Below are 15,388 nucleotides of genomic sequence, written 5' to 3' on the forward strand. Positions count from 1 at the left end.
CCCAATATGTAAGCAGTTTTATCCAGGTCTTCCTTTGAAAAACACTCTTCAAACAACCGTTTATGCTTTCCAGAAATTCTACATTATTTCGGATCAACAATATGTCATCCACATATACTTATCAGAAATGGTGTAGTGCTCCCACTCACTTTCTTGTAAATACAAGTTTCTAGCAAACATTGTATAAACCTAAAAGCTTTGATCACTCCATCAAAGCATATATTCCGACTCCGAGATGCTTGCTCTAGTCCATAGAAGGATGCTGGAGCCAGCATACCTTTTAGCATCCTTAGGATCGACAAAACCTTTTATTGTATCACATACAACCTTTTCTTACGAAAACTGGTAAGAAAACTTCTTTTGACATCCATCTGTCAGATTTCATAATCGAAAAATAAGCTAATGCTAACATGATTCTGGCGGACTTAAGCATCGCTACAGGTGAGAAATTCTCATCGTAGTCAACTCCTTGAACTTGTGAAAAGACTCTTTCCCACAAGTCGAGCTTCATAGACGGTAACATTACCGCCCACGTCCGTCTTCTTCTTAAAGATCCATTTATCTCAATGGCTTGCCGATCATCGGGCAAGTCCACCAAAGTCTATACTTTGTTCTGATATATGGATCCTATCTCGGATTTCATGGCTTCTAACCATTTGTCAGAATACGGGCCCACCATCGCTTCTCCATAGCTTGTAGGTTCATTGTTGTCTAACAACATGATATCTGAGACAGGATTACCGTACCACTTGGGAGTAGTACATATCCTTGTCGACCTACGAGGTTCGATAGCAACTTGATCCGAAGCTTCATGATCACTATCATTAACTTCCTCTTCAACAGACGTAGGCGCCATAGAAAACATCTTTCTGTCTTGCATCACTCTCTGGTTGAAGTAAAGGTTCGACAACCTCATCAAGTTCTATCTTCCTCCCACTCAATTCTTTCGAGAGAAACTCCTTCTCGAGAAAGGACCCGTTCTTAGCGACAAACAATTTGCCCTTGGATCTGAGATATAAGGTATACCCAACTATCACCTTTGGGTATTCTATGAAGATGTGTTTGTCCGCTTTTGGGTTCGAGCTTCTCTGGCTGAAGCCTTAAGCATCGCAGCCCCAAACATTAAGAAATGACAACTTTGGTTTCTTTCCAAAGCAATGTTCACACGACGTCGTCTCAACGGACTTAGATGGTGTCCTATCTAAAGTGAATGCAGCTATCTCTAACACATAACCTCAAAATGAAAACGGTAGATCGGTAAGAGACATCAGAGATCGCACCATATCTCATAAGGTTCGATTACGACGTCCGGACACACCATTACCCTCTGGTGTTCCAGGTGGCTTCAACTGTGAAACAATTCCACAATGTCTTAAGTGATTGCCAAACTCATAACTCAGAAATTCTCATCGATCAGATCGTAGGAATTTGATCTTCTTGTTATGATGGTTCTTAACTTCACTCTGAAATCGCTTGAACTTTTCAAACGTTTCAGACTTGTGCTTCATTAAGTAAATATACCTATATCTACCCAAATCGTCAGTGAAGATGAGAAAATAGTGATATCCACTGCATGCTTCAATTCTCATTGGATCACACGTATCAGCATGCATGATTTCCAACAAGTCACTTGCCCATTTCATTGTACCTGAAAACGGGGTCTTAGTCATCCTGCCCATGAGGCATGGCTCGCATGTGTCAAGTGATTCAAAATCAAGTGACTCCAAACATCCATCGATATGGAGTTTCTTCATGCATTTTACGCCAATATGACCTAAGCGGCAGTGCCACAAGAAAGTGGTACTATCATTATTAACTCTACATCTTCTGGCGTGAACATGTGTATTACCATGACCGAGATTCAATGAACCATTCACATAGGGTGCATGACCATGAAAGGTATTATTCATGTAAACAGAATAACCAGTATTCTCTAATTTAAATGAATAACCGTATTGCAATGAACATGATCTAATCATATTCATGCTCAACGTAGACACCTGATAACATTTATCTAGGTTCAATACTAATCCCGAAGGCAGATGGAGTGTGCGATGGTGATCTCATCAACTTTGGAAACACTTCCAACACACATCGTCACCTCGCCCTTAGTCACTCTCCGTTTAGTCTGTAGCTTTTGCTTCAAGTCACCAATAATAGCAACTGAACCGGTATCCAATACCTAGGGCTACCAGGAGTACTAGTGAGGTACACATTAATAACACGTATATACTTTGTTGAAGTTGCCAGCCTTCTTATCTACCATGCATTTGGGGTAATTCCGCTACCAGTGATTGTTCCCCTTACAATAGAAGCATTTAGTCTCGGGTTTGGGTTCAACCTTGGGTTCCTTCATTGGAGCGGCAACTGGTTTGCCATCCATGAAATTTCCTTCTAGCCCTTGCCCTTCTTGAAAAACAATGGTCTTGTTAAACCATCAACACTTGATGCTCCTTATTGATTTCTACCTTTTGCGGTCTTAAGCACCGCGAACAGCTTCGGGATCAACTCCATCCCTTGCATGTCATAGTTCATCACGAAGATCTTGTAGCTTAGTGATAGTGGCTAGAGAACTCTATCAATCACTATCTTATCTGGAAGTTTAACTCCCACTTGATTTAAGTGATTGTAGCACCCAGACATTCTGAGCACATGCTCACTAGCTGAGCTATTCTCCTCCATCTTGTTGGCAAAAGAACTTGTCAGAGGTCTCACACCTCTCAACACGGGCATGAGCCTGAAATCCCAATTTCAGCTCTTGGAACATCTCATATGTTCTATGGCATTCAAAACTTCATTGGAATCCCGATTCTAAGCCGTAAAGTATGGTGCACTAAACTATCAAGTAGTCATCAGGATGTGTCTGTCAGGTGTTCACAACATCCACAGACGACGTTGTAGGGGTTTGCACATCGAGCGGTGCATCAAAGACGTAAGCCTTCTGTGTAGTAGTGAGGACACTCCTTGGACTACGGACCTAGTCCGCATCATTGCTTACAATATCTTTCAACTTAATCTTTCTCTAGGAACGTATTGAAACAGGGAGCTACAACGTGAGCTATTTATCTTCAACATATTTGCGAAGACAATTTAGACTATGTTCATGATAATTGGGTTCATCTAATCAAATTATTTAATGAACTCCCACTCAGATAGACATCCCTCTAGTCATCTAAGTGAAACATGATCCGAGTCAACTAGGCCGTGTCCGATCATCACGTGAGACGGACTAGTCAACATCAGTGAACATCTTCATGTTGATCGTATCTTCTATACGACTCATGCTCGACCTTTCGGTCTTCCGTGTTCCGAGGCCATGTTTGTACATGCTAGGCTCGTCAAGTCAACCTAAGTGTATTGCGTCTGTAAATCTGGCTTACACCCGTTGTATTCGAACGTTAGAATCTATCACACCCGATCATCACGTGGTGCTTTGAAACGACAAACCTTCGCAATGGTGCACAGTTAGGGGGAACACTTTTTTTGAAATTTTAGTGAGGGATCATCTTATTTAAGCTACCGTCATTCTAAGCAAATAAGATGTAAAACATGGTAAACATCACATGCAATCAAATAGTGACATGATATGGCCAATATCATTTTGCTCCTTTTGATCTCCATCTTCGGGGCTCCATGATCATTGTTGTCACCGGCATGACACCATGATCTCCATCATCATGATCTCCATCATCGTGTCTTCTTGAAGTTGTCTCGTCATCTATTACTTCTACTACTGTGGCTAACGCTTTAGCAATAAAGTAAAGTAATTACATGATGTTTATGTTGACACGCAGGTCATAAATAAATTAAGACAACTCCTATGGCTCCTACCGGTTGTCATACTCATCGACATGCAAGTCGTGATTCCTATTACAAGAACATGATCAATCTCATACATCACATATATCATTCATCACATTCCTTGGCCATATCACATCACAAGGCATATGCTGCAAAAACAAGTTAGACGTCCTCTAGTTGTTGTTGCAAGTTTTTACATGGCTGCTATAGGTTTCTAGCAAGAACGTTTCTTACCTACGCCAAAACCACAACGTGATATGCCAATTTCTATTTACCCTTCATAAGGACCCTTTTCATCGAATCCGATCCGACTAAAGTGGGAGAGACAGACACCCGCTAGCCACCTTATGCAACTAGTGCATGTCAGTCGGTGGAATCAGTCTCACTAAGCGTACGTGTAAGGTCGGTCCGGGCCGCTTCATCCCACGATGCCGCCGAATCAAGATAAGACTAGTAACGACAAGTAAATTGACAATATCGACGCCCACCACTGCTTTGTGTTCTACTCGTGCATAGAAACTACGCATAGACCTAGCTCTAATACCACTGTTGGGGAACGTAGCAGAAATTCAAAATTTTCTACGCATTACCAAGATCAATCTATGGAGTAATATAGCAACGAGGGGAAGGAGAGTGCATCTACATACCCTTGTAGATCGCTAAGCGGAAGCGTTCAAGTGAACGGGGTTGATGGAGTCGTACTCATCGTGATCCAAATCACCGATGATCCTAGCGCCGAACGGACGACACCTCCGCGTACAACACACGTACGGTTGGGAGACGTCTCCTCCTTCTTGATCTAGCAAGGTGAGAGGAGAAGTTGAGGGAGAACTCCAGCAACACGACGGCATGGTGGCAATGGAGCTCGTGGTTCTCCAGCAGGGCTTCGCCAAGCACTATGCAGGAGGAAGAGGTGTAGGAGGAGGGAGGGCTGCGCCAGCGAAGAGGTGCGGCTGCCCTCTCTCTCCCTCACTATATATAGGGGGAAGGGAGGAGGGGGAGGTGCCCTAGGGTTCCCTAGGGGAGGGGCGGCGTCCACAGGGGAAACCCTAGATGGGTTTGGGCGCCCCCACCCCCTAGGACACTTTCCCCCCAAGCTGGGATGGGCGGCTGCCCTAGGGGTGGCGCCCCCACCTCTCCTGGTTACGTGAGATGGGGTGGGAGGGGCGCTCAGCCCCTTAGTGGGCTGATGTGCCCTCTCCCCTTGGCCCATAAGGCCCCCCAACGCTTGTTGGGGCCTCTGAAACCCCTTTCGAACACGCTGGTCATCACCTGGTACCCCCGGAACAATTCTGGACTCCAATACCCTTCGTCCAATATATCGATCTTCACCTCTGGACCATTCCGGAGCTCCTCGTCATGTCCGGGGTCTCATCCGGGACTCCGAACAACCTTCGGTAACCACATACTATTTCCCATAACAACTCTAGCGTCACCGAACCTTAAGTGTGTAGACCCTACGGGTTCGGGAACCATGCAGACATGACCGAGACAACTCTCCGGCCAATAACCAACAGCGGGATCTGGATACTCATGTTGGCTCCCACATGTTCCATGATGATTGTTGGTGTCAAAACCGGCGGATCTCGGGTAGGGGGTCCCGAACTATGCGTCTAGGCCGGATGGTAATAGCAGGCAAGGGACACGAAGTTTTACCCAGGTTTGGGCCCTCTCGATGGAGGTAAAACCCTACGTCCTGCTTGATTAATATTGATGATATGGGTATTACAAGAGTTGATCTACCATGAGATCAGAGAGGCTAAACCCTAGAAGCTAGCCTATGGTATGGTTGTTGATGTGTATGTTGTCCTTCGGACTAAAACCCTCCGGTTTATATAGACACTAGGGAGGGTTAGGGTTACATAAAGTCATTTACAATAGTAGGAGATCTAAACATCCGTATCGCCAAGCTTGCCTTCCATGCCAAGGAAAGTCCCTTCCGGACACGGGACGGAGTCTTCAATCGTGTATCTTCATAGTCCAGGAGTCCGGCCTAAGGTATAGTTCGGCTATCCGAACACTCCCTAATCCAGGACTCCCTCAGTAGCCCCTGAACCAGGCTTCAATGACGACGGGTCTGGGGCGCAAATTGTCTTCGGCATTGCAAGCCGGGTTCCTCCTCCAAGTACTTCATAGAAGATTTTAAACACAAAGATAGTGTCCAGCTTTGCAAAATAAGCTTCCACATATTGCCACAGAGAGAATAATAATATTAACACAAATCTAATCTGCTGACATATTCCGTGGTGTGATATGCCACAGCCAAGCCTTTATCCGAGTCGTTTAATTATCCCACCTCAACGCGTTGTGCGAGGCGGTTTCCTTGGCACGTCTTGTTGAAGCAGAGATCGTGTCCCCTCATTTCAGGATTCTCATCAATACGGGCGTGGGTAACCCAACCGCGCCTTTGTTTATGGCGCTTGGAGATAAGCAAGTTTTACCAGGCTGGTGGGGACATTTAATCGCGTCCACCCATATAAGGGGATAAGGATCCACCTTTTCACTCATGCCTTCTTCCTCCTCTGCCTATCCATTCTTGCGCACTCGAGCTCCAGCGCCCAAGTCCGTACTACCACCTCGACCTTCTCCAGTTATGTCTGGAGTGGGAGGCAAGTGGATGGTCTCCTCCGTCACGGAGGGACACATAAAAAAGTTGAGGAAGGCCGGATATCTGGCCAGCGACATCACGCACCGGCTTCCCAAAAAGGGGCAGCTCATCCCCACTCCTAGGCCCCATGAGAGGGTGGTATTTCTCCCCCATTTCCTCCGCGGACTGGGCTTCCCTCTGCATCCATTTGTCCGAGGGCTCATGTTCTACTACGGCCTGGATTTCCAGGATCTGGCCCCGAAATTCGTCCTCAACATCTCGGCGTTTATCATCGTGTGCGAGGCTTTCCTCCGCATCCGCCCCCATTTCGGCCTATGGCTAAAGACTTTCAACGTCAAGCCGAAGGTGGTGCGTGGCAGCCAGGCGGAGTGCGGCGGCGCCATGGTTGGCAAGATGGCCAACATTCTGTGGCTCGAGGGCTCCTTTGTGGAGACCCTGAAGGGGTGGCAACCATGGTGGTTTTACGTCACCGAGCCGTGCAATGCCGAATGGGTCGCACCCCCTGAGTTCCGATCCGGGCCCCCTACGTGGCTCACCTCCTGGAAGGAGACAGGCCTGTCTTGGGGTAAAAAAGGAGAACTAACCGGACTCCAAACATGCATCCAAACCCTGGTGGACAAGAAGCTCAAGCTTGTCAATGTAGTCCAGGTTATGCTCATTCGCCTGATCCTCCCATGTCAACGACGGGCCTTCAACCTCTAGGAGTTCGACCCGGCGCAGCATCAAACTCTAAACAGGCTCTTCGACACGACATACGAAGATGCCTGGAGGATGCTTTTCAAGGGCGCCGAGGCTCCCGCATCTGCTGCCGAGGATCGCAGATTCAATGCTCAGCGTCACGCTCTTGCGGTAAGCTGTTCTTGCATTTTTACAGGGTTTCAGTTTTTCATAGTTTGACCCTATGCGGAATCTAAGATCCCTTATCTTTGACAGGATTGGGAGGTGACGTTCGGACAGCTCAACTGTCCGGCTCCTTTGCCCGAAGGCCCAGCGGACGCCCACTTGGCGAAGCTGCTGGTTCCGGCACCCTATGTGGTGCCAGAGAAGAAGGCCAAGAAGAATGCCGCGGGGACTCGAAGGAGTGCCCGGTGCCAGGAGGTGTCAGATTCATCATCCGGCGGCTCCGAGGAGCATTCCTCCCATGAAGACGAGGAGGAAGAAGAGGAGACCTCTCCCCCTCCAGCAGGAGGAGAGAAGAAAAGGAAGGCCGCCCTCTCTGAGGAGGCCGGAGGGTCCAAGAGAGGAAAAACCCATCCTCCGGACTACTCCCCGGACACCGACGACGGCGGGGAGGAGTGGCAACCCAGGGCCAAGCCCTTGGAGAGATCGTAAGTATCCGGATACCGGAGTAATTCATAATATTCGTTTTTTGCACAGCTTTCCCTTATGTCGAATATGTTTATGCAGCCCGCCCAAAGACCGGCTCGACGCATCGTCGAGCGGCTCACTGGACCCGTCGGATGTGAACTCGCTTCCGACGGCTTCATCCCCCCGCCCTACGGACGACACCGAAGTGTTGTCCCAGCAGGTTCCAAGCCAGGAGGAGGTGGTCCTGGCGGCGCCACAAGGCGACCTCCCGGACTCCAGGAGTAAAGGGGATGAAACTCCCCAGGGCTCCAAGTCCGGCCCAAGGCTGGACGCCGCTCCGGAACCCTCAAAGGTTCCAGAGTCCGGCGGGCGACCTCCTTCCAAGAGGAGCAAGCCCACCGTGCCAGTGACCCCCGTCCAACCGGGGGTGCCGGACAATCTGTTGGAGGTGCTCAAAGGCGCCTCCATCGATGAGGGACACCGTACTATTATGAGGGCGGTGGTCCAGAAGGTTCAGTCCGCCAAGAGCGGACTGACTGAAGCTTGCACTAGCCTTTTAACAGGCTTTGAGGTAAGTAAAGAATGTTTAAATAATATTACCGCATAGACAGTAGTCCCTGATGCTCTGTTGGGCGTTCGGGAAGAAAAGCCGAATAGAGGATCAAAGAATTCGCAGGAGTCTAACAAAAAGGAGTCAATATGCGTATGCAGGCTTCTCTGCTAGCATCCGCCGCACTGACTGCGGAAGTGGACGTGTTGAAGCAGAGCCTCGAGAAGTCCGAGCAAGAGCTCGGGCGTGCCAAGAAGTAGCTCGAGGAGAAGGAAGGTAAGAAATACCCTGTGTGAATATGTATATAAAAAAAGGTGTGATTGCAAAAAATGGCAGGATTGACATGGCTATTGTAGGGGCCACGTCTGAGGTGGCGACCCTTAAGCAAGCGTTGCTCGAGGCCGAGAAGAGTGCGGCCGCGGAGCGCACCGAGCGGGAGAGGTATGAGGCTGAGGTTGGCAAGGTGCGGCAAGAGCTCCAGGTTCTCATGAAGAAACATGAGAATTTGGAGCTTGACTCAAAGACGCAAGCGTCCGAGCTCGCGGCAGTTATAGAAAATGCCAAGTATGCCAGGACCGAGTCCCAGAAGACCCTCCAAGAGTTGGATGAGGTGAAGAAGATAGCGGCCGGTAAGGCATTTTTTATGCAAAGTAAACATATAAACGTGAGTTACTTGATACTTACCCAAATCCGGAGCTCTCCAGGGGCATTTGGAGATCTTCCCCGGAGTGTATCTGATGCCGCCGCATTCTATCGAGTCGAGGAGGGCCGCTCGACGGAGAAGGTGTTCTGGTCTCAGTATGCTGAGGCCGGACACCCCGTGCCCCTGAGCGACCAGCTGAAGCAACTGGTCGAGCTCCACAAGGCGGCCGAACAGGCCATGAAGGGCCTCCTAGTTCGGTTGTGGCCTGGAGAGGCCCTGCCTGGGAGCTATTTCGGGCTGGTGCGGCGGCTGGTGGAGGCCTGTCCAAGGCTCGAGGTTATCAAGCGCTCCGTCTGCATCGAAGGTGCCCGTAGGGCTTTTGCCCATGTTAAGGTGCACTGGGGCAAGCTGGATGTGGAGAAGCTTGTAAAGGACGGGCCACCAGCGGGGAAAGAGCACCGCAAGCCCGAAAATTATTATAAGGATGTTCTGAAGGGTGCCCGCCTTGTGGCGGATGAATGTACTAGGGATGTAATTTTTGAGTAAAACTCGCTCGTTTTTGTCCTGTGCGCTGGAAACTTGTTCATGTGCGCTTAGCAATGCTGTTTGAATTTAAAATATTACCTTCTGTGCGGCTGTTTATCAATTCTGAGAGATGGCGAGTCGTCGGCTTCTGCCCCCATGCCGCTAGTGCTGGGGTGTTCGGGGATAAACCTGAGCACTCTTTTTCCCATGTTTGGGTCCTTCGAGGGAGGCGCTCAGCCCAGCGAACGAGGCAATCGGACTATAACGCATGAACACTCTCACTTAGCCATAGAATTCTATAATTTTAAATTTCGGCGAAGCCCCTAGTATTCAAAAGACCGATTTCGGGGCGCTATCCATGCCTTAGCCGGACAGAGCCGACTCCTCGCTTGAAGCGGCATAAGTCTTTAGGGACTCGAAAAAACCTCTCGAACAGCGACCAGCTCTCGCTTCATCATGACAGTCAGTTTTAGCTTTCTCCACTGAGGTGCTCGGCCCAGCTCAACTGGGGCACAATCGTAGTGGTTCTCCTAGTGCTACCTTAGCCGATATAGCGGAACGTAAGGCACCAAAACATAGGAGCCGGGAAAACCCAACTATTGACCCAAGACATGATTCGGAGCCGATGCATATAATGCTATAAGTTCGGGGTGCCACACTTGTGAAAGTGTGCGGACTTCTCACACCATATTGAGGGGTGTTAAAAGCCCCTGGCGTATTTTGGCCGTACCAGGTTGTACGGGTGCAACATGTCGTTAAGGAACATTTATTTATAAAAAGATAATGCAAAAATAGACAAAAGCTATGCATTGTTTATTGAAAATAGCTGCGATCAAAGCAGAACGATACAAGTAATGCGATAAACGAAAAGTTGGACTATTTAACATGTCTGCTCCAGGGGCAAGCTGTGGAACAGGTATACTGTTCGTGATAGAGACCACCTGGGATTTCCGTAATGCAGCATGGCTTGTCTGCTTCCCTGGTTCTTGCATCGTTTGTGCAGCAATTGAACTGCCGAACAGGCCTTCCGAAGAGTAGAGTCCTGAAAGTAAGAGAAAAGTAAAAAATCAGCAGCCCCTGGTGCGGTTTAAGCCGTGTTGTGGGCGTGCCGTGATGGTGCCCCTCCCCCTATGCCCATGGTATTTCTAGAGTGTAGTTATGTACGCGAAGTACTGGCGTCGCCTTTTGGCGAGGGTTGGGGTTGGGGCCGCATTGCTACGCCTGCTCGGAACGTGCCAGGCGGTCTTGTTGTAGGTTACTCCGGGCGTGCTTGATGGTGTCCGGACGTTTAATGGCTGGACTGGAGAACTGCCTGGAGAGGCTGCTTTGTACTTCCGCTGCAAGGGCTGCCGTGTGCTCCTCCGTTCGGAGGGAGCGTTCGGTGTTTCCATTGACCGTAATTACTCCTCGAGGGCCTGGCATTTTGAGCTTAAGGTATGCGTAGTGCGGGACCGCATTGAACTTGGTGAATGCGGTTCGCCCGAGCAGTGCATGATAGCCACTGCGGAACGGGACTATGTCGAAGATTAGATCCTCGCTTCGGAAATTATCCGGAGATCCGAAGACCACTTCAAGTGTGACTGAGCCTGTACAGCTGGCCTCTACACATGGTATTACGCCTTTAAAGGTCGTTTGGTGGGCTTAATCCTCGAGGGATCTATGCCCATTTTCCGCACTGTATCCTGGTAAAGCAGGTTCAGGCTGCTGCCGCCATCCATAAGGACTCTAGTGAGATGAAATCCGTCAATAATTGGGTCGAGAATCAATGCGGCGAATCCGCCATGATGGATGCTAGTGGGATGGTCTCTTCGATCAAAGGTGATCGGGCAGGAGGACCATGGGTTGAACTTTGGGGCGACTGGCTCTACCGCGTATACGTCCCTTAACGCGTGCTTCCACTCCCTTTTGGGGACGTGGGTGGCGTATATCATGTTCACCGTCCGCACTTGTGGGGGAAAACCCTTCTGTCCATTGTTGTTCGGCGGCCGGGGCTCCTCGTAGTCATCGCTATGCAACCCCTTGTCTTCATTGTCGGCACTTAACCTGCCTGCCTGCTTGAACACCCAACAGTCCCTGTTGGTGTGATTGGCCGGCTTTTCGGGGGTGCCATGTATTTGGCACAAGCGGTCGAGTATTCGGTCCAAGCTGGACGGGCCCCTAGGATTCCTTTTGAATGACTTTTTCCGCTGACCGGATTTAGAGCCTCTGAATCCGGCATTAACTGCCGTATCCTTAGCATTGTCGTTGTTAATGCGGCGCTTCTGCTGGTTGCGACGCGACCTGCCACTAATGTCCCTGGTGTCCGAACGACTAGGGTTCTTGGTCATATTGTTTCTATGAGAAAGACAGCTGTCTTCTACCGCGCAAAAGCGGGTCATGAGTGCCGTGAGTGCTGCCATAGATTTCGGCTTTTCCTGTCCTAGGTGCCGGGCAAGCCACTCGTCCCGGATATTATGCTTAAACGCTACTAAGGCCTCTGCGTCCGGACAGTCGAGTATTTGATTTTTCTTTGTTAGGAACCGTGTCCAGAATTTCCTGGCCGATTCGTCTGGCTGCTGAATTACGTGGCTTAGGTCGTCAGCGTCTGGGGGTCGCACATAAGTGCCCTGGAAATTGTCGAGAAATGCGGCTTCCAGGTCCTCCCAACAACTGATTGACCCTGTTGGCAGGCTGTTAAGCCACTGCCGGGCTGGTCCTTTAAGCTTGAGTGGGAGGTATTTGATGGCGTGGAAATCATCGCCGCGGGCCATGTGGATATGAAGGAGATAATCCTCGATCCACACCGCGGGATCTGTTGTGCCATCGTATGATTCGATGTTTACGGGCTTGAAACCCTTGGGGATTTGATGATCCACTATTTCGTCTGTGAAGCACAGTGGGTGTGCGGAGCCTCTGTACTGGGCTATATCATGACGTAGCTCCAATGAGCTTTGTCTACTGTGTTCGGCTTTGCCGAATTTGTGGTCGGTGTGACAGTTACCGTCTCGAGCCGTTGGGCGCCCACGCGATCCGTAGATCGATCTTGTTTGCCTTGCCTTGTCCTCCAACATATTTCGTAAGTCCGGCGCATATTCCCGTGCCTTGGTACGGGGTGCGGCTTGGGTGGAGGGCCGAGAGGCCTCTCTGTCGCGGCCACGAGGTGGCCGGTCGGCCGTATCAAGTGCTTCCTCCTCTAATCGAGGTAGCAACCTGCGCTTTGGGTAGCTCTTGGAGGGGCGCTCGAGTTTATACTCTTCGGCCGCAAGGACTTCAGTCCATCTGTCGACTAGCAAATCTTGATCAGCTTCAAGCTGTTGTTGTTTTTTCTTGAGGCTTCTTGCCGTGGCCATAAGCCTGTGTTGAAAATGCTCTTGTTCGACAGGATCCTCTGGCACGACGAATTCATCGTTGTCGAGGCTTGCCTCGTCTTCAGAGGGAGGCATATAATTACCGTCCTCGACCTCTCTGTCAGCCGCTCTCTCATGAGGGCTGGTTTCTCCATCCTCCTGTGCTAAATCTTGCTCGGGGGGATGTTCTTCGGCGCTTTCCGGGGTATTATTATCTCCCGTGCTGGAATCGCCGTTTTTGTGTTGGCGGGATTTTGAGCGGTGCCGCTGACGCCGGCACTTTTGCTGTTTCTTGGAGGGGTCATCCTCCGCTGTTCCATCGCCATCTCCCTCTTTTGGGGGGTCCACCATGTATATGTCATATGACGAGGTGGCTTTCCAGGGCCTAGTAGGCACTGGTTCTTCATCATCTCCTTCATCGGCGTCCATACCGTCGATGTCTTCGGAGTCGAAGTCGAGCATGTCGGTTAAATCGTCGATAGTGGCTACCAAGTGGGTGGTGGGTGGTCTTTGAATTTCTTCATCGTCCGTACCCCAACCTTGCTGACCGTAGTCTGGCCAGGGCTCTCCTGATAAAGAGAGAGACTTTAGTGACTTCAGGATATCGCCGAAAGGCGAGTGCTGAAAGACGTCCGTGGCCGTGAACTCCATGATCGGCGCCCAATCGGATTCGATCGGCTAGGGCGCATAGGATTCGGAGTTCGAAGAAGAATCCGGCTCCATGGAGTCACAAGTCTTGCAGAGTACGGAGCTGGTGTTCGGCTCAACCGCTGTTGGGATCACAGCCCCCAAGGTGGCGTCCAACCGCCCATCCTCGATCGGTGCGGTTGGCTCCGAACTAAGGGTCGGAGCCGACGCGGGTGCGGCCTCCAGGGCACTGTTCAGCGGCAGAGCTAGGTCATGCTCGTCATGACAGTGCGGCGCGCTCGGCAGTGGTTCGAATCTGTCGAAGATCAAGTCCCCGTGGATGTCGGCCGTGTAGTTCAAACTTCGGAATCTGACCTGACGGCCAGGGGCGTAGCTTTCGATCTGCTCTAGACGGCCAAGTGAATTGGCCCGCAGTGCAATGCCGCCAAAGACGAAGATCTGTCCGGGGAGGAAGGTCTCACCCTGGACTGCATCGCCATTGATGATCGTAGGAGCCATCGGGCCTGACGGCGAAAGCACCAATGTCGGTGTCAAAAATGGCGGATCTCGGGTAGGGGGTCCCGAACTGTGCATCTAGGCCGGATGGTAACAGGAGGCAAGGGACACAAATTTTTACCCAGGTTCGGGCCCTCTTGATGGAGGTAAAACCCTACGTCCTGCTTGATTAATATTGATGATATGGGTAGTACAAGAGTTGATCTACCACGAGATCAGAGAGGCTAAACCCTAGAAGCTAGCCTATGGTATGGTTGTTGATGTGTATGTTGTCCTTCGGACTAAAACCCTCCGGTTTATATAGGCACCGGGGAGGGTTAGGGTTACATAAAGTCGGTTACAATAGTAGGAGATCTGAACATCCGTATCGCCAAGCTTGCCTTCCACGCCAAGGAAAGTCCCTTCCGGACACGGGATGGAGTCTTCAATCATGTATCTTCATAGTCCAGGACTCCGGCCTAAGGTATAGTTCGGCTATCCGAACACCCCCTAATCCAGGACTCCCTCAATGATCTCATCGGATGAATGACAATGTCGAGGATTCCATCAATCCCGTATACAATTCCCTTTGTCCAGCGGTATTGTACTTGCCCGAGATTCGATCGTCGGTATCTGATACCTTGTTCAATCTTGTTACCGGCAAGTCACTTTACTCGTTCCGTAACACATCATCCCGTGATCAGCTCCTTGGTCACATTGTGCACATTATGATGATGTCCTACCAAGTGGGCCCAGAGATACCTCTCCGTCACACGGAGTGACAAATCCCAGTCTCGATTAGCGCCAACCCAACAGACACTTTCGGAGATACCTGTAGTGTACCTTTATAGCCACCCAGTTACATTGTAACGTTTGGCACACCCAAAGCACTCCTACGGTATCCGGGAGTTGCACAATCTCATGGTCTAAGGAAATGATACTTGACATTAGAAAAGCTTTAGCATACGAACTACACGATCTTTGTGCTAGGCTTAGGATTGGGTCTTGTCCATCACATCATTCTCCTAATGATGTGATCCCGTTATCAACAACATCCAATGTCCATGGTCAGGAAACCATAACCATCTATTGATCAACGAGCTAGTCAACTAGAGGCTTACTAGGGACATGGTGTTGTCTATGTATCCACACATGTATCTGAGTTTCCTATCAATACAATTCTAGCATGGATAATAAACGATTATCATGAACAATGAAATATAATAATAATAACTAATTTATTATTGCCTCTAGGGCATATTTCCAACATTACGGTCCAATCCTACGCGCATCGCTCAGTCGCTGACGTCACGAAGGCTTCGGCTGATACCACGACGTCGAGTGCCCATAACTGTTCCCGCATAGTTGGTTAGTGCATATAGGCCAGTAGCCAAACTCAGATCAAATACCAAGATCTCGTTAAGCATGTTATCTTGAAGTAACCGCGAACGCCGACCAGGGCCAAGCCCACCTCTCACCTGGCTGGTCTCAACCTGCCTTGTCGC

The sequence above is a fragment of the Triticum dicoccoides genome, chromosome 6A (genome assembly GCF_002162155.2).
Source record: "Triticum dicoccoides isolate Atlit2015 ecotype Zavitan chromosome 6A, WEW_v2.0, whole genome shotgun sequence".
In the NCBI taxonomy this organism is placed as follows: domain Eukaryota; kingdom Viridiplantae; phylum Streptophyta; class Magnoliopsida; order Poales; family Poaceae; genus Triticum; species Triticum dicoccoides.